This window comes from Cricetulus griseus, chromosome 4 (genome assembly GCF_003668045.3).
Source record: "Cricetulus griseus strain 17A/GY chromosome 4, alternate assembly CriGri-PICRH-1.0, whole genome shotgun sequence".
Classification (NCBI taxonomy): domain Eukaryota; kingdom Metazoa; phylum Chordata; class Mammalia; order Rodentia; family Cricetidae; genus Cricetulus; species Cricetulus griseus.
In genome coordinates, this window is record NC_048597.1 from 76,381,730 (window position 1) to 76,392,362 (window position 10,633).

Here is a 10,633-nt window from a genome sequence, read left to right on the forward strand (position 1 = left end):
GCCACAGTTTTCTTTTTCTTTTTTTAATGTGTATGGGCTTTCGCCTTCACGTGCATCTGTGCCACTTGTGGGCCTGGTACCCCAAGAAGCCTGAAGAGGGCCCCTGCTCCTCTCGAACTGGAGTTAGAGCCAGTTGTGCTGCCCTGTGGGTCCTGGAAATTAAACCCCAGGTTCTCTGGAAGAGCAGCAAATGCTCTTAACCACTGACTGATCTCTCCAGCCTAAACCCACCACAATTTTATTGAAAAAAAAAAAAAAGATTAAGATAAAGAGTCCAAGTTGCCCAGGCTGGTCTAACTGTTGAATTTGAACTTGCCATCCTCCTGACTTAGTCTCTGGAGTTGCTGGGATGACAGTGCTGTACTGCCAGGCACTTCCCAGCACCCCAGTGCAATAGTGGAGGAAGGGGCCTGTTGACAAATGAGAAAACAGAGACTAGGGTAAATGCTACCTCGGAGGAGAATGAGGTGTGTGGGTGTGTGTTTCAGGGTGTACAAAGTTGTCCAGTGTTTGAGGCTGGGTGGCTTGATGGGTAGAGTCCTTGCCTCTCATATACTGTCCCTGTTCCAGCCTCAACACTGCCCACATAAACTGTGTGAGGTAGCACCCACCTGGAATCTCAGCAATCACTGGGTAGAGGCCGGAAGATCAGAAATTCAAGCTCATCCTCCGATACATATGGGGTTCAAGGTTGACTTGGGCTACATTAAAATGCTGCCTGGTTTCCCTTCGCCTTCAGGGTGCCAAGCCAGCCAGAATAACTCCTCTATGTTCACAAAGGACCCGAGGCTGTGGGGGGACTCTCCCAAGGCCTCTGTGGAAACAGGAGAGTCTTGGCCTCCTGTTTTTGTTTTTGTTTTGTTTTGTTTATTTATTTATTTTCTACTTCAAGCCTCTGTTGGATGACAGGGGTGATTAAGGGAAGTACCTCTCTCAGATCCTCAATTAACCAGGCAGCTGCCCTCTATGATTTTTCGTTTTTGTTGTTTGGTTGGTTTTTTGAGACAGGGTTTCTCTGTGTAGCCCTGGCTGTCCTGGAACTCACTCTGAGGACCAGGTTGGCCTCGAACTTACAGAGATCCACCTGCATCCAGAATGCTGGGATTATAGGCCTGTACCACAACCACCCAGCTATGGGTTTTTTCCTCAGGAACTGTATGTTGTCAGATGGATCAGACTATGACACCAACAATGAGGTGACACCTCCCATTTGAGCCCCAGGGCTTGTCTAGGCAGGACCTCTGGGAAGGTAGGGGTTTTCCCAAAAGTAGCATCTGATTTGGAGCCAGGTGGTTTCTCTACACCCTCCACAAGGGATGAAAACAGGTTTTCCATGCCCAAGCCATGGGCTGGCATCAAGAAAGAACCTGGGTACAGGCAGCAGGTGTGGGGCCTCTGTGAGTGGGCAGCGAGGTTCTTATCCCAGAGTACACAAGCCCGTGGGCTGGGATTATGGCCCCAACCCTTGCCCAGTCAAAGCAGCTGATCTGCCTGAGGATTCTCATCAAGGGGACAAAGTGCAGCATCACGCCCATTCAGTCAGAGCCTGGTCCCGGAACCAGGTTTTTCCCAGCCCTCGGGACAGCAGTTATAAGAACCGGAAAAGCTGGTAAGGAAGGCAACTGCCAAGAAGAAAGGGTGAGCAAAGAGAGGGAGGCCATGCCAGAGTCTGAGTTCTAAACACATCTCAAGGGTCACCATGTGACCAACCTCTGCACACTCCACACCCCAGCTCCTGCTGCCACAGTAGCTTGTGGACAGCACTTGTGATAGTCCCTTGAGGCCACCAATGATGTCACCACTAGTACCTCACAGAACCTGCCTCTCCAGAGTCCCCCAAGCCAGAACACCCCAGTCTGCCCACTATTACCAGCTTTCCACGTCTTGTCCCAACATGACACCAGCACCTTTGTCTACCTTGGAGCCCCCCCTTGAATGTTCCAGAAGCCCCTCATGCCAGCTGTCCTCTGAATAAAGTCCAGGAACCTTATCAGTTACTAGAACCTGCCAGCCCTGCTTATCATGCCTAGGCAGGCCACACCCTGCCTGTTCCCTTTGGGCCTTGGTTTCCCAGCTGACCATACAGAGCATTCTCCATGAGCCCACTGCACAGCTCCAGAGGACCACTGAGGTCTCTTGGATGCCCCTCTCTGCTCCTTCCTGCCTCCCCTTTGGCCCAAATTCTCCTGGTATAACTGGTACTTGCCTATCCTACTGGAAGCCTCTACCACCAGTGCAAATTCTGGTCCCAGTGGCTGTCCGAGAAAACTTTCTCTTCCCAGTCACCTCTGCCCTGGGGGCTCTAGCCCAAGCTCTCACCATAGATGATGGCCATTGTCCGGGGTAACAGACCTATTGGCCTGCCCTGGGAGACCAGGAAGATAGGTATCAAACCAGCTGCCTTCTCAACCACCTTCAGCCTCTGTTTCTCCTCCTGCAAAGGAAAGCATAGCTTCTCCTCCCCACCCCCATAACAGAGCATGGACACAGTAGGCCTCAGCAAATGCAGGGCCATGTGGTCACAGTAGAGTTTTCCTTGCTCACATTGGTCCCCTGGGTAGTGGTGACATTTGTGGACCCTGTAGGGCATTTTGCTAATCCCAATCTGAGAGTAACAGACACAGAGGGACCCACAGAGACAAAGATAGAAACACAGAGGAAAAGACAAAGAGAAAATATGCAGAGAGATGGGCTGGAGAGATAGCTCAGCAGTTAAGAGCACTGCCTGCTCTTCCAAAGGTCCGGAGTTCAATTCCCAGCAACCACATGGTGGTTCTCGACCATCTGTAATGAGATCTGTGCCCTCTTCTGGCATGCAGGCAACATGCAGGCAGAACACTGTACACATAATAAATAAATAAATCTTAAAAAAAAAAAAAGAAAATACGCAGAGAGACTGAAAGACACTTAAGAGAGAAATGCTGACAGAGAGAAATACAGACTAGAGAGGGATGCAGAGACTAGAGGAATGAAGTGTAGAAGACTTACCAATTCCCAGGAAAAGGTTAATGGAACTTCTGTGACTCAGCAGCTAAAGCTTCAAGCATTTGCTGTTTCTGCAGAGGACACAGGTTATGTCTGCAGCATCCACATGGTGATTCACAGCCATCTGTAACTCCAGTTCCAGATCTGAAGACTTTTTTTTTTTTTTTTTTTTTTTTTTTTTTTTTGGTTTTTTGAGACAGAATTTTTCTGTATTGTTTTGGAGCCTGTCCTGGAACTTGCTTTGTAGGCCAGGCTGGCCTCGAACTCACAGAGATCCGCCTGCCTCTGCCTTCCGAGTGCTGGAATTAAAGGCATGCGCCACCAACACCTGGCGAGATTTGACTTTTTTAAGGTATATAAAATAATAGGAGCTTGGCTGGGCAGTGGTGGTGAACACCTTTAATTCAAGAATTCAGGAGGCAGAGGCAGGCAGATCTCTGTGAGTTCAAGGTCTACACAGTGAGTTCCAGGACTGCTAGGGATACACAGAGAAACCCTATCTCAAAACAAAAACAAACCAAAAGAAAAGAAAGAAAAAAGGGTTGGAGAGATGGCTCAGTGGCTAAGAGCACTGGCTATTCTTCTAGAGGACTTGGACTTGATTTCTGCACCCACATGGTGACTCACAATTATCTATAACTCTAGTCCCAGGGGAGCTGATGTCCCCTTCTGACATCAGTGGGCACTTGTTGTGTGGCAAGACTTGCTGGGGAGACACAACACACACATCTACTCACCTCAGATAGGGAGCCCACAACAGATCAAAGTTTGGATAACACCAAAATCTAACTTGGTGAACTAATGAGCTTTACTGGGGATAGTTACAGGGATGTGAGTGGGTAGTAACAGGAGCAGAAATAACTCAGCATGGGGGATGGGTGACCGGAGCTGAGAACCTGGAGCACACTGCACAGTCTGCAGGCAGTTTAACAAACTGAAGAGTGTCCTTCCCGAGTGACTCAGTCTACACCTCTTCCAGGCAGCTAGCTAGTCTAGTCTGAGAGTTTTCTTTACATCTAGGCTTGTCTCCGAATGATGGCAGGGAACAGCCTAGTGATTCTAGTCAATTTCAGGGACTTCCGTGAACTATTTTTTTTTTTAAACAAATGTAACACATCTTTTTTTTTTAATTTTATTTATTTATTATGTATACAACATTCTGATTCCATGTATATCTGCACACCAGAAAGGGCACCAGATCTCATAATGGATGGTTGTGAGCCACCATATGGTTGCTGGGAATTGAACTCAGGACCTCTGGAAGAGCAGTCAGTGCTCTTAACCTCTGAGCCATCTCTCCAGTCCCCGGGAACTATTTAGAGTTGTTTGCCTTCTATCTTATGTACTTCCCTGCAGGATGGGATGTTTCAGTCTTGGAGGAAACCCCACACAACACCACCGAATGCACGAGTCACTCAGGTGATTCTATCCTACTTCACATTCCAGGCTACAAACAGATCCCAAGGCCATTGGTTCCACTCTTGAGTCCCTCTTATCTCAGTCTTGACTGCCTTCCTTCTCTTGCCTTGGTGAATTCATGGCAGGCTCTTTTGTTGGTTTTTGTATGTTTGAGTCAAGGTCTTTCTGTGTAGCCCATGCTAGCCTCGAACTCCTTCCTGGCTCAGCCTCCTGAGTGCTGGGATGACAGGTATGCCCTCACCGCCAGCTTTAGTTGAACATTCTGGTTTTGTTGTTCTTGTTTTTTAAGATTCATTTTTAAAGCTGGGCATAGTGGCAGACACCTTCAATCCCAGCACTTAGGAGGCAGAGGCAGGAAATCTCTGTGAGTTCAAGGCCAGCCTGACCTACAGAGGGAGTTCAAAAACAGCCAGAGCTACATAGTTAGATCCTGTCTTGAAAAAAAAACAACAAAATGTATTTATATTTATATTTATTTATTTATTTGTTTGTTTGTTTTTTCTGAGACAGGGTTTTTTTTTTGCATACCCCTGACTATCCTGGAACTCCCTCTATAGACCAGGCTGGCCTCTGTCTCCTGAATGCTAGGATTGAAGGCATGTGCTGCTACCACCTGGCTCTTTATTTTTAAATTATATACATGTCCGAGCTTGAGTTAGTGTGTGTGGTGTAAGGTCCACAGATGCTAGGGCCATTGGAGCCACTGGAACTGAAGCCATGGACAGTGGCTGTGAGATACCTGAGTCAGTGCTGGGGACCAAACTTCAGTCCTTTTTGAGAGCAGCAAGTGCTCTTAACTACCAAGCCATCTCTCCAGCTCCTAAACTCACATTCTTGCTGATGAATCCCAGGCATCTACCTCTGGCCTGAGCCCAGCATCCGAGATGGCTCCAGGCAGCCTCAAGTCCAATGTTGCTCAAACTGAAAGCCTGAATCTCTGGCCCAGATCCACTCATCCCAGCCCTACATAGCTGAGGCTATTACTCTGGTCAGCTGCTTGGATGACCGACAGGCTGACTCTTGGACACTTGAGTTTTGCCTTCAGCTCTAATCCCTAATCTACCTGCTGCAGATCACCTCCGTGGCTCCCCAAGTTCCCACCTGGTATTCTATGAAACCTGCTAAGTGGGGCAGGCTGCCTGTCTCTTTGGACACACCATCTCTGGTCCCATCCTTGTTCCTAAGTCCCCACCCACCTCATTCACATCAGAGCATGGTGCTCTGTCGAAGTCCCTTCATCATCACCACACGACCTCCACAGCTGTGCCCGGAAGGCAGTCCAACATTCCTGCTTCAGGACCGTTGCCCCTATGTCCATTTAGTTTTCCCCTCACCTCCTGTTGACTGTTTGCTCAGATATCTCCTTCTTGCTGAAAGCTCACTACCACCCCTGCTTAACACCGAACCCCAAGTTCCTCCCACTGTTTTCCATCCATCCTGTTGTAACGGCAGCCCCTTGTTTCCAGGACAGCTATCTGTGGGTTCCCTGCTGTATCCCCAAGCACCAGGCATGCTGGAGCTTTTCAGTCAGTGCTGGCTAAGAACCGAATCCTCACTGAGAGCAGGTGGACATGGGCTTTGGTGAAACTACCTTTCTACTTGGCTCCCATGGGGCAAGTTAAGCCCTTACTACTAGCCAGTGGTGTCTTGGAGGTGTGTGTATGTGGGGTGTGTGTGTGTGTGTGTGTGTGTGTGTGTGTGTGTGTGTGTGTGTGTGTGTGTAGTGTGATTCCACAGGGCCAGACAGCAAGACCTTTAGGAGCAAAGGGACTGGGACTGCAGCTGGGTCTGTGTCACACGTAGGCAGGACAAGGATCCGGAAGGCTGGAAGACTTCTTCAGGGAAAGGATTCAGAACTGAGCCCTGAAGGATGTGTGTGCATCAGCCTCACTTCAGGAGGAAGAAGGGCCAGAGGGCTAGGCATACAAAGGCTCTTGAGTAGGAATGGGTAGAAGTGTAGCTGGGTGATTTGGGAGAGAGCTAGGAAAGACAGCAACCCTTCCCTGGCCTCTTCAGCTATCCTCACACCCCATTTTTTCACTCTGGCTGAAGAAAACAAGTTTCCAACACCAGCCCTGCCCCATCCCAATGTGAGGAGGGGTTTGGAGATCCAGCCAGACCAGTGGTATCTTTCTCTGTGTGGCTTCCCTGGCCTGGGGAAGAATTTCTAGGCCAGCCTGAGTTTCCCTACTTCCTGTTTCCACCTGTGTTGCATCTTCTTAAGGCAGCAGAAGCAGAGCTGGGAACCAGGAAGGGATAGAGAAGGAAGCATTATTGTTCACATCGATTCAAAAACTAGCATGGGAACTGGAGAGATGGCTCAGCTGTAAAGTGCCTGCTACTCTCACAGGGGACCCAGGTCTGGCACCCCAAACTCACATGTGGTGGTGACTCACAACTGCCTGTTAACTCCAGCTCCAAGGGATGTGGTGCCCTCTTCTGGCCTCTGAGGGTACCTACCTACCTACCTACCTACACACACACACACACACACACACACACACACACACACACTGGCCCACTTCTCCCCTGTAGCCTGTAGGAGCTTTGGAGCTTCACTCTGGGTGGGGTTACCCCACATAGTGGAGCCTGTAGACCTTCAACTGGTAGATGTGCCCCTAAAGTGGTGGTTGGCTCAGGGCTGATGAGGGGAGACAACAGGATGGCAAGAAATGAGCAGGCACAAAAGAAACAGCCCAGCAAGGCCCAGAGTGAGCTGTTTCCTGCAGGACTTGTCAGAGCCTTTACATCATGAAACTGCCCAGAGGTTTCCAAAGTGACTTTGCTCACAGAACTGTGGAAGACTGGGGAGAGAGGTATCACTTTGGATCTCACACAGTGAAGAATGGCCGCAGGGAATCTTCTCCCCTAACTCCCAAGGCCACTATCCCTATGGCTCCGGGCAGGAAAGGGAGAGCAGGCTGTGAATCCTGTTTTTAGACCCACTAGCTAATTAACTAGGCCCCCGTGGAAGAGTGTACCCATTGGCCACTGTGGGTACATTAATAGCTTTGAATGGCCTTATGGACATTCCCTCTCACATCTTTTTGGCCTCCAGGAGGTGGGAAACACTGGCCACAGCTGGAGCTTCGGCCATGGGCTGCTTCCAACAGCCAAATTTTACATTTCATTATAAATGGCTTTGCTGGGCATGCCTGTAACTTTTACATTTCCATCCACTTTATTATTAATGGCTTTCCTGGACTGTTGCAGGCCAGCGTTGCGCACAATGCGTTATAAATATTTGATCCCGCATCTAGAGTCGGCCATTTATCATTTATAACGGGTTACAAAAACATTATAAAACATTTACCGCACATTTATAGATCATTCTGAGCTACCACAACGATGTGCTATAAATACATTATTAATCCTCTTCATACCATTGATAGGAACCCCTTGTAATAGGGCCCGACCCTCTACACTCAGAGCAAACAGTATTCAGTACTGAGGGCAGCAGGACCCATGGATGGAGGGAGCTGGCCTGTGCTGTTGGCTGTGTGGCCCTGTCAAATCACATCCCCTCTCTGTTCACATAGCACCAGAAGCTCTTCTGCACACCACGCATATCACTCTTCCCCACAGCCTCCTTGTGGCTCAAAAGTGTGCCTGAGGGCCAGCCAGGGAGAGAGCAGTCCCAAATCCTGGCCAACAACCTCCAAGGTGACTTCCTAGGCGACTCCTCAGCTCCCAGAGAGACACATCTTATCCAGCACATCCAGAGGTCTCCACAGGAGCCTTGTGGTCCCCTGCTGCACTGCCCCCATGGATAAGGAGACCAGGGACCCAGCACAATCCCCATAACCACTGCTACCAGCAGGAGCCAAATGCAGAGCCACTGATGGTCAGCATGAGGCCCCTCTACTTAGGGTTTGGTGGGGTCCTGGACATTGCAGAAGTTCCTGCCCTGAGTCAGCCCCACTCTCTGGGTGGCCCTGACTTTGAGTGAGTGAGACCAAGCCTTGCTAAGTGACATCTTCCTGTCTCAAGGAGGACATGGCTTCTAGCTGACCTTTCTCTCCTCTGGGTCCTAGTTTCCCTTCACGGAGCTACAAGAACCAGACTGCTCCCTGGGCAATTGCCCACAGAGTCAGTGAAACTCCCGAGTCGTCAACAGGAATCAATGTGTTGAAGAACTTACCTAGAAAGCCCCTCTTTGTCCCCCCCCCTTTTGTTAGTTTGTTTTTTTAGGAGGGGTGGGTTTTGGGTTTTTTTTGTTTGTTTGTTTGTTTTTTGTTTTTTGGTTTTTTTTTTTTTTGTTTTTCTAGACAGCGTTTCTCTGTGTAGCTTTGGAGCCTATCCTGGCACTCGCTCTGGAGACCAGGCTGGCCTCGAACTCACAGAGATCCTCCTGCCTCTGCCTCCCTTGTGCTGGGATTAAAGGCATGCGCCACCAATGCCGGCTTTGTTTGTGGGTTTTGTTTTTTGTTTTGTTTTGTTGCTGTTTCTGAGACAAGAGCTTCTCTGTGTAACAGCCTTGGCTGTCTTGGAACTGTCTTTGTAGACCAGGCTGGCCTCCAACTCACCTGCCTCTGCCTCCCAAGTGCTGGGATTAAAGGCGTGCCTCACCACGCCCAGCTTCTCTTCACCCCTTAAGATCCCTTCCACATGCTACTTTCTCTTTCTTCCAGTAAGCCACTGGCCCAGCAAACCCAAGGTGACCTACAGCTTAAAAGCTATCCTTTCAGATCTACAGTTGTGCAGGGTGAGGGGAGAAATCCAGGACATCTATCTGAGACTTCTTGTCTTCCTAGCAGATCACCTCTCAGGAGGGAAGCTGGCTGCTGTCCCAGAAGGCTTCTAGGCATAACCTCACTTGAAGATACTTGGCATAACCCTAGCTTACCTGGACAGGCTAACTGGGTCAGAGTTCCTGGCTGCCCACAGGAAGAATTGGGGAGGGAGGGGTTTCAGACCCCAGAACCTCCCAGTTCTCAGGTGCCCATCCACAAGCTCAACCTTGAGCCACCATGGCTATCTGGGGCATAGACAGGTCTCTTTATTCATCTCTTCTGCCACACTTCTGTCTACCTGGCAGAAGAGATGATCTAGTACCCCTGGGCCTCCCAGGCGTCGGGGCATCAGAATTCTATCTCCATGTGAAGGTCACAGTTGCCCAGAGCTAACAATGAAACCTAAAGGCTTGTTTTTTTTATGCCAAGGAGGAAGCAGGTATGCTCATCACCATGACAACACCACACCCCAAGTCTAGGCACAGCCAGCAGCCACAGGGAAGCAAGTGGGCTTGGGATCCAGTCCTCTAACCACCTCCCCTTCCTCCTCAGAATCAAAGGCTGATGGGCTGGCAAGACCCTGAGTCTAGCCTGGGGTCTCCTGGGGGGACTTCCCCACTGCAGGATGCTGACCCCAGACTCTCTCCAGAACATGGCTGTCCTGTGGCCCATCAGATGCCCAATAGCAGACCTCTGGTGTTTTGATGGTGGGGAGGATGCAAAGCCAGAAGCAGGCGACACAGGCTGCGCCTGGGTCTCTGGCTCTGTGCCCTTCTGTATCGCTTGTGTGCCTATCTTTGTTTGGCCTGATATTGTACAGATCCTAATTCCACCAGACAGCCCCTCACTGGCAGGGGCCCTGCAGTCACCCCACCACAGACCTGTCCATGACGTCTGCCTTTTCCATCCAACTAGGCTACACTGTGGCTCCCTCTGAACTGGTGACATGCTGCATTTTCTGTCCTCTAGGAACTATGGAAGCTGTCAGTCTGGTGCATGTAAAGGCAAGAACCCTCCCTGGGCCCTGCACTCAACAGCCTGGCTATCTGGGGCATAGACAGGTCTCTTTATTCAGTGAACATGGAGTGCAGGGCACCCTTTACCTGGCCCCACTCCTCCCCCAGAATTTCATGGGTCCAGCTGCTCTGCTCAGCCCTGTAGCCTTGTAAGAAAGTGTGAACACTGCCCTTCACACCAAGAGGGGAAACAGACCAGAGGGGCCTAGAGATAACCTCAGCTCCTGCCAGTTTTCTCTGTATAGCAGGGATACTGGTTGGACACGGAGCTGAGCATCAGCTGTCCCTCTGGATTCAAGTTCAAGGCCATGATTGACTCTTGTACCCCTTCCAGCAGCTGGACTCACAAGCCTAAGCTGGATCTCATTCCCTCTCTTTGGTTTGGATCTTGCTTAAGGCACAGCTTCTGCCATGCAGTTGGACACTGGCCATCTCCTAGCCCTGGGTAGAGCAAGTGAGAATACAGGCCCCAAGGCTGCC